Raw genomic sequence first — 9,556 nt, 5'->3', positions numbered from 1 at the left:
AATATACCTACATTCTAAACAACACTAGCTTTTGCTATTTAAAAACAACACTTTTGCATATTAACAGTATACTTATGACATGATACATCTTTAGAAACCCACAATCATAACATTTATCTGAAACAATAATTACAAATTAAATATTCTTTAACCAGCGGTAAAGAAGAGAAAATGCTTGCCCACTTGTTCTTCCTACTTAAGCTGAAAAAATAATATAAAAAATTAAAATAAACAAAAAACCTTTTTTGCTAAAAGGTTGTTGCAAAATTACCCTTTTTAACCTTCATCACCATAACCTCATCAAGTGTTCTACTTCTTGAACTCAACTCAATAACTTCATTAAACTGAGCTGCAGCCAAAACCAAGATGAAAGTAAATCAAATATTCTAATCATATACATTAATATTTACAATAATAATAATAATAATAATAATAATAAATAACTGGGAAGACGTTTCCACCCAACTCGGCTCGTGGCATGTATATTATAAGTTTCAACCCGTTTCATGATATCGATTTTTATAAAAACTAAAGCAAAAAAAGGCGTACGAATATGCGTTACCTTAAAGCTTGCCGCCTTCTATTTTCTCTTTACATTGTAACTTGATCATCAAGTTTAGAACCGGACCCGACCCTGTTCGTGCTGACTCGTTTACCAACCAACCTTCGCACTAATCTTTATATACTCAACTGCAAAAGCCCATGTAAAGCAACTCTTGTGGTAGATTTTTAGCTTTTAGGATCTTTTAAAGTTTAAACTTTAAACCATGACCTTGAATCACCTATTAATTACTTCCATTGCCACTCGAACCCGATGCAGTAACCCCTCAACGTCATGAAAGTTAAAATCAAGAGCTCTTTTAATAGAAGATAGAACATCCTCGTCTTTTGTATTGCACGCTGCAAATGCGATCCTTGACTTCCGTGAAGCCTCCATTGCTGAATTAACATTTTGTGTCTGCAAATTATTTCAGAGTAAAAGGCCCGATTTGTTTGATATATCGACGACGTCCTTAAATCTGATTTTTAGCTTAGAATAAAAAAAACTAAAATCAGTTTTGACCCATATTGAAAAATCGTATTTTTATGGCGTATTTGCTGTTTTGAATGATTTAATACTCTAATAGTACAATCAAAATCTTATTATTAGTTTGAAATAAAAGCTAATTAAAACCAATTTTGACCCATGTAAAATATACATTAGCTATATCTAAAATTGTAAAAAAAATGGACAATGAGTGTTGATGGTTCGTGTCAACCCAGCCCGTTTGACCCGTACGCCCACCTGACCCGCCTATATTGCGCCTCTAATTATGGGGCTTTCAATACACTTACAAAGTTGAGAACTCGTGTAAAGCTGGGTTTGTTTTTAGCAGCAATAACATGATTTACAGCCACTTGATTAACGCCCTTAACTAACGCCGCCTTGTCAGCAGCCGCCAGGTTGTTCAAGTTATCAAGATCCGAAGCGGAAGCAGACGAAGAAGGAGACTCGCCTGTTATAATATCATTTTAGATATTTTAAACGACATGATTTAAAAAGGACGGGAAATAAGTTATAAAAAATAATAAATAATAAAAACCGACCCGTGGGACCGACAGACGTTTGCAACTCGTTCACGTCTTTGCAAGCGGTCGAGTGTGAAGAATAAACGACTTTCATGTAAGCAACTTCCATGCATTTGTAGGCCAAAGATGCGGTTGTATTCTCCTTGGTTCTCTCATATTCATGAGCACAATACCTAATAACAAATAATTAGTAAATAAATAAATAAACCTCTTAATTAAATAGGATCGATATTTATTATTACTTACTCGCATAATTTAGCGGTGCTGCTATAAATAGAGACTGACTGAATCATATCACCATATCTCCCGGTTTGGCTGTGACATGATTCAAATAAAGATGCTACATGAAGAAACTTGAGGGCTGCTTCTATATAGAGCTCTACTTTCAAGGCTTGATCCAGCATTCTGCATATTTTTTTAAAAAAATTAAAAATATTATTATGGAAAACAATATAAAAAATATTCATAACTGCAAACGCGCCAATTTCAACCTGTTATTATTCAAACATCTACATTAATATTGTAAGGATATTGCATTCATAATTCATAATTTCATATCATAATCAATACAATTGTTATTTATACAAATTAAAAGTTGACATAAAAAATTCGTGTGATCATCCCAACCCAGCCCGTATTCAAATGGCCCGTTTTGACCCGTTACCCAACCAGCCCAATATAAACTAAAATTTAAAAAAAGAAAGAAAAAGAAAAAAAAAAGTTCTTGTGGATCAACCCAACTTGATTCGTACTAAAAATGGCTCGTTTTGACCCGTTACCCAACCGGCCCGTTTTCTCATCTAGACAAGACAACAAGGTGAGAAAATCATAGAGCATAATAAAGACCAAAACTTGAAACAAAAAGAAATGAGTAGAACCTTAACGCGATCAGCCATATGTTTAAGATTAGTCGCCTCTCGTAAAGCATTTGTTGTAGCCTGATTAGATAAATCCCGAACAAGAACCACCGTTGGATCTTGACTTTTGTCCTTCGGTTTTTCAGGTGGCGGATTTTTTACATTCGACTGTTGATTTCCGTTCGGATTCTGAGATTTTTTATTATGTTTTATAGCCTTCGACGGCGTATTATTATTTCCAGCATTCTCTTTCCTTCGTTCAGTTTCGCTTTGACCCGTTGGTGGCAAAGGATTTGACTTTTCTTTTATTAGAGCATCCTTCTTTGAAGGTTTCTTGGAATCTTTCTTGGGATCTTTATTGGAATCTTGAATAACATTTTTGTTCAGCAATAACTCCTTTGATTTATTTCTTCCTCCTTTTGACTTTTCCTCATGAGGTTGACTATCAACATTATTGGTCAAAGGGTGGTCAACACTTTTAATATTCAAGATTCTCATGGGAGAAGAAGAAACCGATTCCACGGGTGACCCTTTCGACTCTCGGTTATTTGGCTTACTTTTATGAGAACCCGAAACCTTTGAAGAGCTTGAAGTGGCAGCCCGAGCCGTATTTTGTCGTGGAGGATGTGTTGACTTTACATCTTTAATGTTTTTGACTTTGCTTCCCGAGGTTCTTTCGTCAAATGACTTTACTACCCTAGCTTTCTTTTCCTTCGCGTTGGTTTTTTCACTAGCTTCTTTCACATGTTTTCCGGTACCATCAATTTCATTAATTCTTTTCCTTTTCTTTGCAACGTCTCGTTTATCAAGTTTTCCCGTGTGGGAGGATCCACCGTCACCATCTGTTATGACTTTCTTGAATTTTTTGGGATAATCTTGACTGCTCTCTCGTTTGTTGCCCGTCTTGGAGCGATGAATGTTACTACCTGAAAATTATTATAAATTGAAAGTTACAAATTTTTAACGCTTTAGTCTTGGTTTACAAAATACCAAAAAGTAAAAATAATAATAATAATAATAATAATAATAATAATAAAATGTAAAAAAAATTTAATGGTTTGAGTCACTGTAAAAAAAATAATAAATAATAATAATAATAATAAAAGGTAAAAAAATATACAATGGTTTGACTCACTGTTTGAGCACTTTGCCCGTTTCAACCCAAATACATTTTGAACCATTACCCAACCAACACAACCCGCCTATTTGACCACCTATGAAATAAACATCAACGAAATACCTTCATCCACGAAGTTATCACGTAATTTATTATTCTCCTTTTGCTTCAATTTGTTCTTATCCACAATCACATCACGGGAATGACCCGAATCTTGAAACGCTACTTCATTAACAACCGGAGACTGATTTACACCATTCAAGCTTCGGGTTTTATGTGAGGTGTGAAGTTTCTTCTTTGAAGAATTAGAAGACATCGAAGGCCCGTCCCGCTTGTCTTCATTTGGTAAATCTGTTAACGCAACCTTTTTCTTCACACCAGAAGGTGGAATTTGTGAACCGAGATGTTGACCGGTCCCATCAAACGAGTTTACTGCTAAGTGGGGCCCGCTAGGATGAACGGGTTGAGAACCTTGAACAGAAGGACCAGGAAAATGAGAGGTTATAGCCTTTGTTGTTTCCTCTTCACTGATGCTACACCAATTCTTTCCGGGCCTAAAACATTAAAATACTATTATAAATAGAAAATAAAAAAAAGTTACCGCCGTTACAAAAAGAAATGAAAATGGGTCAAATAAGAAATCACTCAAAGGCGATTGTAATGGTAAAAACATTTTTGTTCGGTTTGTAAACGAACAAAACAAACGATCAAATAAGAACACAGTTTTCTTGTCGGGTTCGTTCATTAAGAAAAAGAACATGTCCATGTTCATCTATGTTTATTCGTTAACAGTATAAATGAACAAACGCACATAACCGAGATAAAACCAGTTGAGTGTGATGTGAAGAAAAATGTGTTAAGTTATCAAGACTTGACTGCGTTGTAATGGTTCAAAAAGTTTTTAAATTGAGTGTATTGACGAACATAAACAAATTTGAATGAACGTACACAAACATAAATGAACAAACAAGACGTGTGTTATCTGTTGTTCATGTTAGTGTAACATAAACGAACTTCCCGCCAAACAGTTCATAAATGGTTCACTGAACGTTCAGTTCGTATACAGGTCTACTTAGGGGTGTGCGCAAAACCGAAAAAAACCGAATTGAAACCGATAAAACCAAAAAACCGAGCCGAAAAAAACCAAACCAAATTAGAAACCGACAGTTCGGTTTTGAAAACAAAAACCGAAATATTGATTTTGGTTCGGTTTTGTATATTGTTAAGAACCGAAAAAACCGAACCGAACCAAGATAACCCAAAAATTGAAATAACCATAATTTCTTAACCGTAACCACTAAAACAAAATCTACCGACGACCATTTGTTTAGTTTTAACATATGGTTAATAACACATATATTTGGTTGCTACATATGGTTAATAACTAATAATAGTAGTACTTTTAGTTTAGTTTTTAAATGTATCTTTTCTTAGCTTTTAATATTTGAAGGCAAAATATTCAATACTCTATTAATCATTAGTTTAAAGAAAAAAAAATCATGCCCAATTTCATTATCTTGGGTCAAGTGTTTTTTTTTTTTGCCCAAAATGTTTTGGCACGATTAGCAAAACCGAAAAAACCGCATCCAAAACCAAACCAAACCGAAAACCAAAAAAACCGAAACCGGACAGTTTTAAAAAATCATAAAACCGAAAGTTTGGTTTTTGGTTCGGTTTTAATCACTAACCGCACCGAACCGCACCACGCACACCCCTAGGCCTACTTTTCATGGTAAATACACAAAACTAGTTATTAAAAGAAAAGTTTAAAAATTTGGAGAGATGTCACACTCTTTTATCTTTGGTCAGAAATTTACTATATTAAGCTGAATTTTGATTTTTTTGTCAAACCTTCCAAAAATAGTAATAGTGTATACGAAAAGCACAAACAATATGCCTACGTGGATTATATTATTTTCCTCTCTTAAGTGTGTTCAACTGTGTCATCCATCATCATGACATCATCAAACAGAAATTTGAATTTCAAGGCTCAAAATTTCGGTCAAACTTACAGCCAGTCAAGCATGCTACAAATCCACTTCTCGGGAAGGCTGCCCGGATTCACGCCAGGTGGCAGAAGCCTCCATTTCTCACATTTGTCACAGCACACCCAATCTTCATTGACCACAGGTGCCACCGTAGACGCAGCTGCATCAGATTCTGGCCCGTTGACTATTCTAGTTGAAGATGGTTTTTTACTTTTCTTTCCGGTGGATCTCTCTTTTAACGAACTGTTATTTTCCGGTGTTCTTTTTACATTAATGTCCTCCAAAGGTTTTTCCAAACCTATTTCTTCAATATTATCTTCTTGATCCAAATCAAGTTCACCGAAGAAATCTTTATACGTCTCGATGACTTTTTCATTATTTTTCTTGTAATCTTCTGTATGACTTTTTGACCCGTTATCGTTTTTCTTAGTTTTAGATCTAAAAGGTTCAGTCTTTAACCCGCCTTCTGCTTTTCTTTTGCCACCTGAAGATGATGTGTTGTTCCCAGGGGCAAAATTGTCAACGCTTGTTTCTTTCTTGGGTATAACACCGTTTGTGGATTCCATTGAGACAGAATTCTTTTCAGTTGACTTTGACTTCTCTCCAACAAGATTTTGTTCAACTTTGACCATATCAGACCCGTGAACCGCTGTCACCGTACTATCTTGGCTCCCCTTGTGCACGGGCCCACAACTGTTATCCTCTGACTTTTTTTCAGTCAAGTGCAACACTTCGTAAGGAAGAGGAGATAATAAATGACTTCCAGAAAGCGGAAACGATGTCATCATCTGTTGCAATATTAAATACAAGACCTTGTCAAATTGTATTCTCGAGTTTAAAAATCTTTTCTCGAAATTTTGAGATATTTCTCACAAAAAATAAATTACAGAAAATAAAGGTTTTATTGGTAAAACCACAAACCTCAAGAATACTAGTGGGAGACTCATCCGGGGCATCATGAGGCCCGTGAAAGAACCCGTCACTGTTTACTGGGCTGGCTTCCAAAGAAGATGAAGGGGATATATCAAGCCCGAGCCCACTATATATTTCAGCATTCTTTTTACTCAACATGTTGTCATCAGGCGTCACTTTGATTCTAACTTTTAGAGAATTCAGGTCAGGATTGTCGGTGAACTCGGTAATCGACTTCGACTTTTTACCGCTAGATGTGTTGACTCCTTGCTTCAGTTTACCGTTTGACTTTGACTTCCTAGGTGCTGACCCGTTTCTTACTCGTGATGCTTTTGATTGAGAAACCGAGTTCTGATTGTCAACCTGATTCTAAAAACGGTTAAATTTAGAATCTTTAATTCAATGATTAGAACATTAAACTATAAAACTATATGAATAAAGGACACACCTTTATATGTGCATTGTACGGAGAAACGGGCGCACTACGATTAAGATCTTTCGGGCGTGTGTTTGGATTAGGGCAAACAGGAGAACGTTGATAAGTAGGCAGAAACGAACCGTAGCCCCCAAATTTTGCCCCTGCCAAATAACCATGAATTTGCATCAATATGTTTTATACTCTTTTAGTTTCTTCATCTTTATAAACAATTAATTAAACTTACCCAAATTTTCAGCTGAAAATCCACCTTCGAAATCCTTTTGACAATCTCCCAAAATACTTTGAATTTTCTCATCCTTCAAAAATTACAACAACGAAATTTCGTTTAAAAGCAGATAATGAACGTATAAATATATACATATATACACATACACACACATAGGGACTAGGGAGAGGCTCATTACAAAAAACTAAATTATTGTGAGAACAAAAAGAACACCCTAAATCATTTAGTTTTCTACCCGTGGTGAATATTTTTAAAATTTTTTACTTCTTACATACAATTGTCTATGTTATATACATAGAAAAAGACCATTAAATTAATTCGATAATTTTTTTTTCCTCTTTTAAACGTTCACTTACACGTGTAGGTACTATATATAATATGTATTTTTTAGAATGTTAACACAGACAAATAAACATTGCATTTCAACCATTTTCTTGTATTATAAACTTTTTAAAAATTGAAAAAATGAATGATTTATTTTTTTTCTTTCTGTTCTCACAAAAAACTGTGTCCTGAGTCAAACCCTCATACATACTTAGTATTATGTATATGTGTGTGTGTGTGTCAGCAGCTTGTATGTGTATATGTATATTTGTGTGTATGTATATGTGTGTGTATACACCAACTAACTAAAAAGATTATGCTTGCTAAGCTTCAACAAATTAATGAGCTTCTATATCAATCAAAATTCAGTTTCTCTCTATAACCTAATATTAATATCATAACTGAATGATGAAACCAACAACCAAACTAAACCCCAAAATAGAATCAAAACAGTTGTAAGATAATAACAATTGCTTACAATATAAGATAGAGATACATCGGGATCAATGGTTGAATCATCATTATTATTATTATCATAAGCTTCCCCTTCTTCAAATTCGGCCCCTAATCCCATCTTCTCATCTCTACTCCCAAAAGAAAACATCCAAAACAAATTGTTGTTCTTCGCTTCTTCCTACAAACAAATTAACACAAAATTAGCCTCAAAACAACCACAAAAATCAAAGATATTATCGACCCGTTTCATAAAATCGAAAACCCATCAAAACCCAGAAAGGATTTGTCCAAACAAATTGTGTTCTTCTACAAACAAATTAACACAAAATTAATGTCGTAATAGCAATAAAACTCGAAAACGTCAAATACCTATTTCATAAAATCGAAAACCCTTCAAAACCCAGAAAATATTTGTCCAAACAATTGTTCTTCTAAAAGCAAATTAACACTTTTTAATCTCAAAACAGCAACAAAACTTGAAACCATCAAATACCCATTTCATAAAATCGAAAACCCATCAAAACCCAGAAAGGATTTGTCCAAAATTAACACAAAATTTAATGTCATAACAACAATTAAACTCAAAAATATCATTGACCCAGTTCATAAAATCAGAAACCCATCAAAACCCACAAAAGGATTAGTCAAAAATCCAAACAAATTAACACAAAATTAATCTCAAAGCAGCAACAAAACTCAAAATCATCAAATACCCACTTCATAAAATCAAAAACCAATCAAAACCCAGAAAGGATTTGTCCAAACAATTGTTCTTCTACAAGCAAATAAACACAAAATTAGTCTCGAAACAGCAACAAAACTCGAAACCATCACATACCCACTTCATAAAATCGAAAACCCATGAAAACCCAGAAAGGATTAGTCCAGAAACATCAAGATCGGAAGTAAAAAAGCAAAGTTTAGTGAAATTACCGACGAAAGAAAGTAACTTTATGAGGTAATAAACCGATCTGGTGATGAATAAGTTGAAAATCGAAGAAACTGGAGGTGAGTTGCGGCTGATCTTGGTTTGTGTTTAGACAAATTCAATGAGTAAACGACAGAAAACCGGAGGAGAATCTGGTTGTTTGGGGGTTCACCAGCCGCGTTTTTCTTTTTATTTATTATTATTATTATTATTATTATTATTATTGTGTTCAAATTGTGAGGCTTATCTTATTATTTTGTTATTTGGAAAACACGCCAATATTTTATTATTATTATTATTATTATTATTATTATTATTATTATTATTATTATTATTATTTAACGGCTAACAAACATATAATCATCTAGGTATTCTGGATGAGATGATTCAACGGCAAAAGGCCACTATCACTTGGTCCAACCCAGTTTTGGAGAAAACTTATCCGTCTGAAGGCCCACTGATGATAAAACGCATACGCTCTTAGGATCGAATTGTTAATCACAAAGATCTTAGTATATCTTCATTAAAGAACTCATGATGCCCACCACTACGTCATATTAGAAATAACATTTAATTTTTTAATTAGTATATATTTTTCTCACCATGTTTTAAAAGTTTTATAATTTATTGTTTATTATTTATACAAAGTATAAAATAATTTAGGTTATGGTATTATTTACTATTTGTGAAATGTTTTTATAATGTAAGACTAAATGGGTTATTTAAAGGCGAATTGGATT

The 9,556-nt window shown here is 33.9% G+C and overlaps 1 pseudogene across 1 annotated transcript; it reads right to left on the bottom strand.

Annotated features, from left to right (window-relative positions):
- Positions 1-463: 463 nt before the first annotated feature.
- Positions 464-9,066, bottom strand: LOC143602713 (cysteine-tryptophan domain-containing zinc finger protein 7-like; annotated as a pseudogene). The gene is made up of 13 exons (XR_013147897.1): positions 8,822-9,066; positions 7,911-8,066; positions 7,106-7,178; positions 6,892-7,022; positions 6,453-6,812; positions 5,556-6,319; positions 3,667-4,097; positions 2,448-3,352; positions 1,816-1,974; positions 1,588-1,742; positions 1,336-1,496; positions 773-958; positions 464-634 (listed from the first exon to the last, which is right to left on the bottom strand). The product of XR_013147897.1 is annotated as a cysteine-tryptophan domain-containing zinc finger protein 7-like (transcript).
- Between the last annotated feature and the right edge of the window lie 490 nt (positions 9,067-9,556).

This window comes from Bidens hawaiensis, unplaced genomic scaffold (assembly GCF_021521415.1).
Source record: "Bidens hawaiensis isolate Kalapana, Puna unplaced genomic scaffold, B.hawaiensis_p1.1 tig00059455_1, whole genome shotgun sequence".
Lineage (NCBI taxonomy): Eukaryota > Viridiplantae > Streptophyta > Magnoliopsida > Asterales > Asteraceae > Bidens > Bidens hawaiensis.
This window is presented reverse-complemented; position numbering and strand designations above follow the sequence as displayed.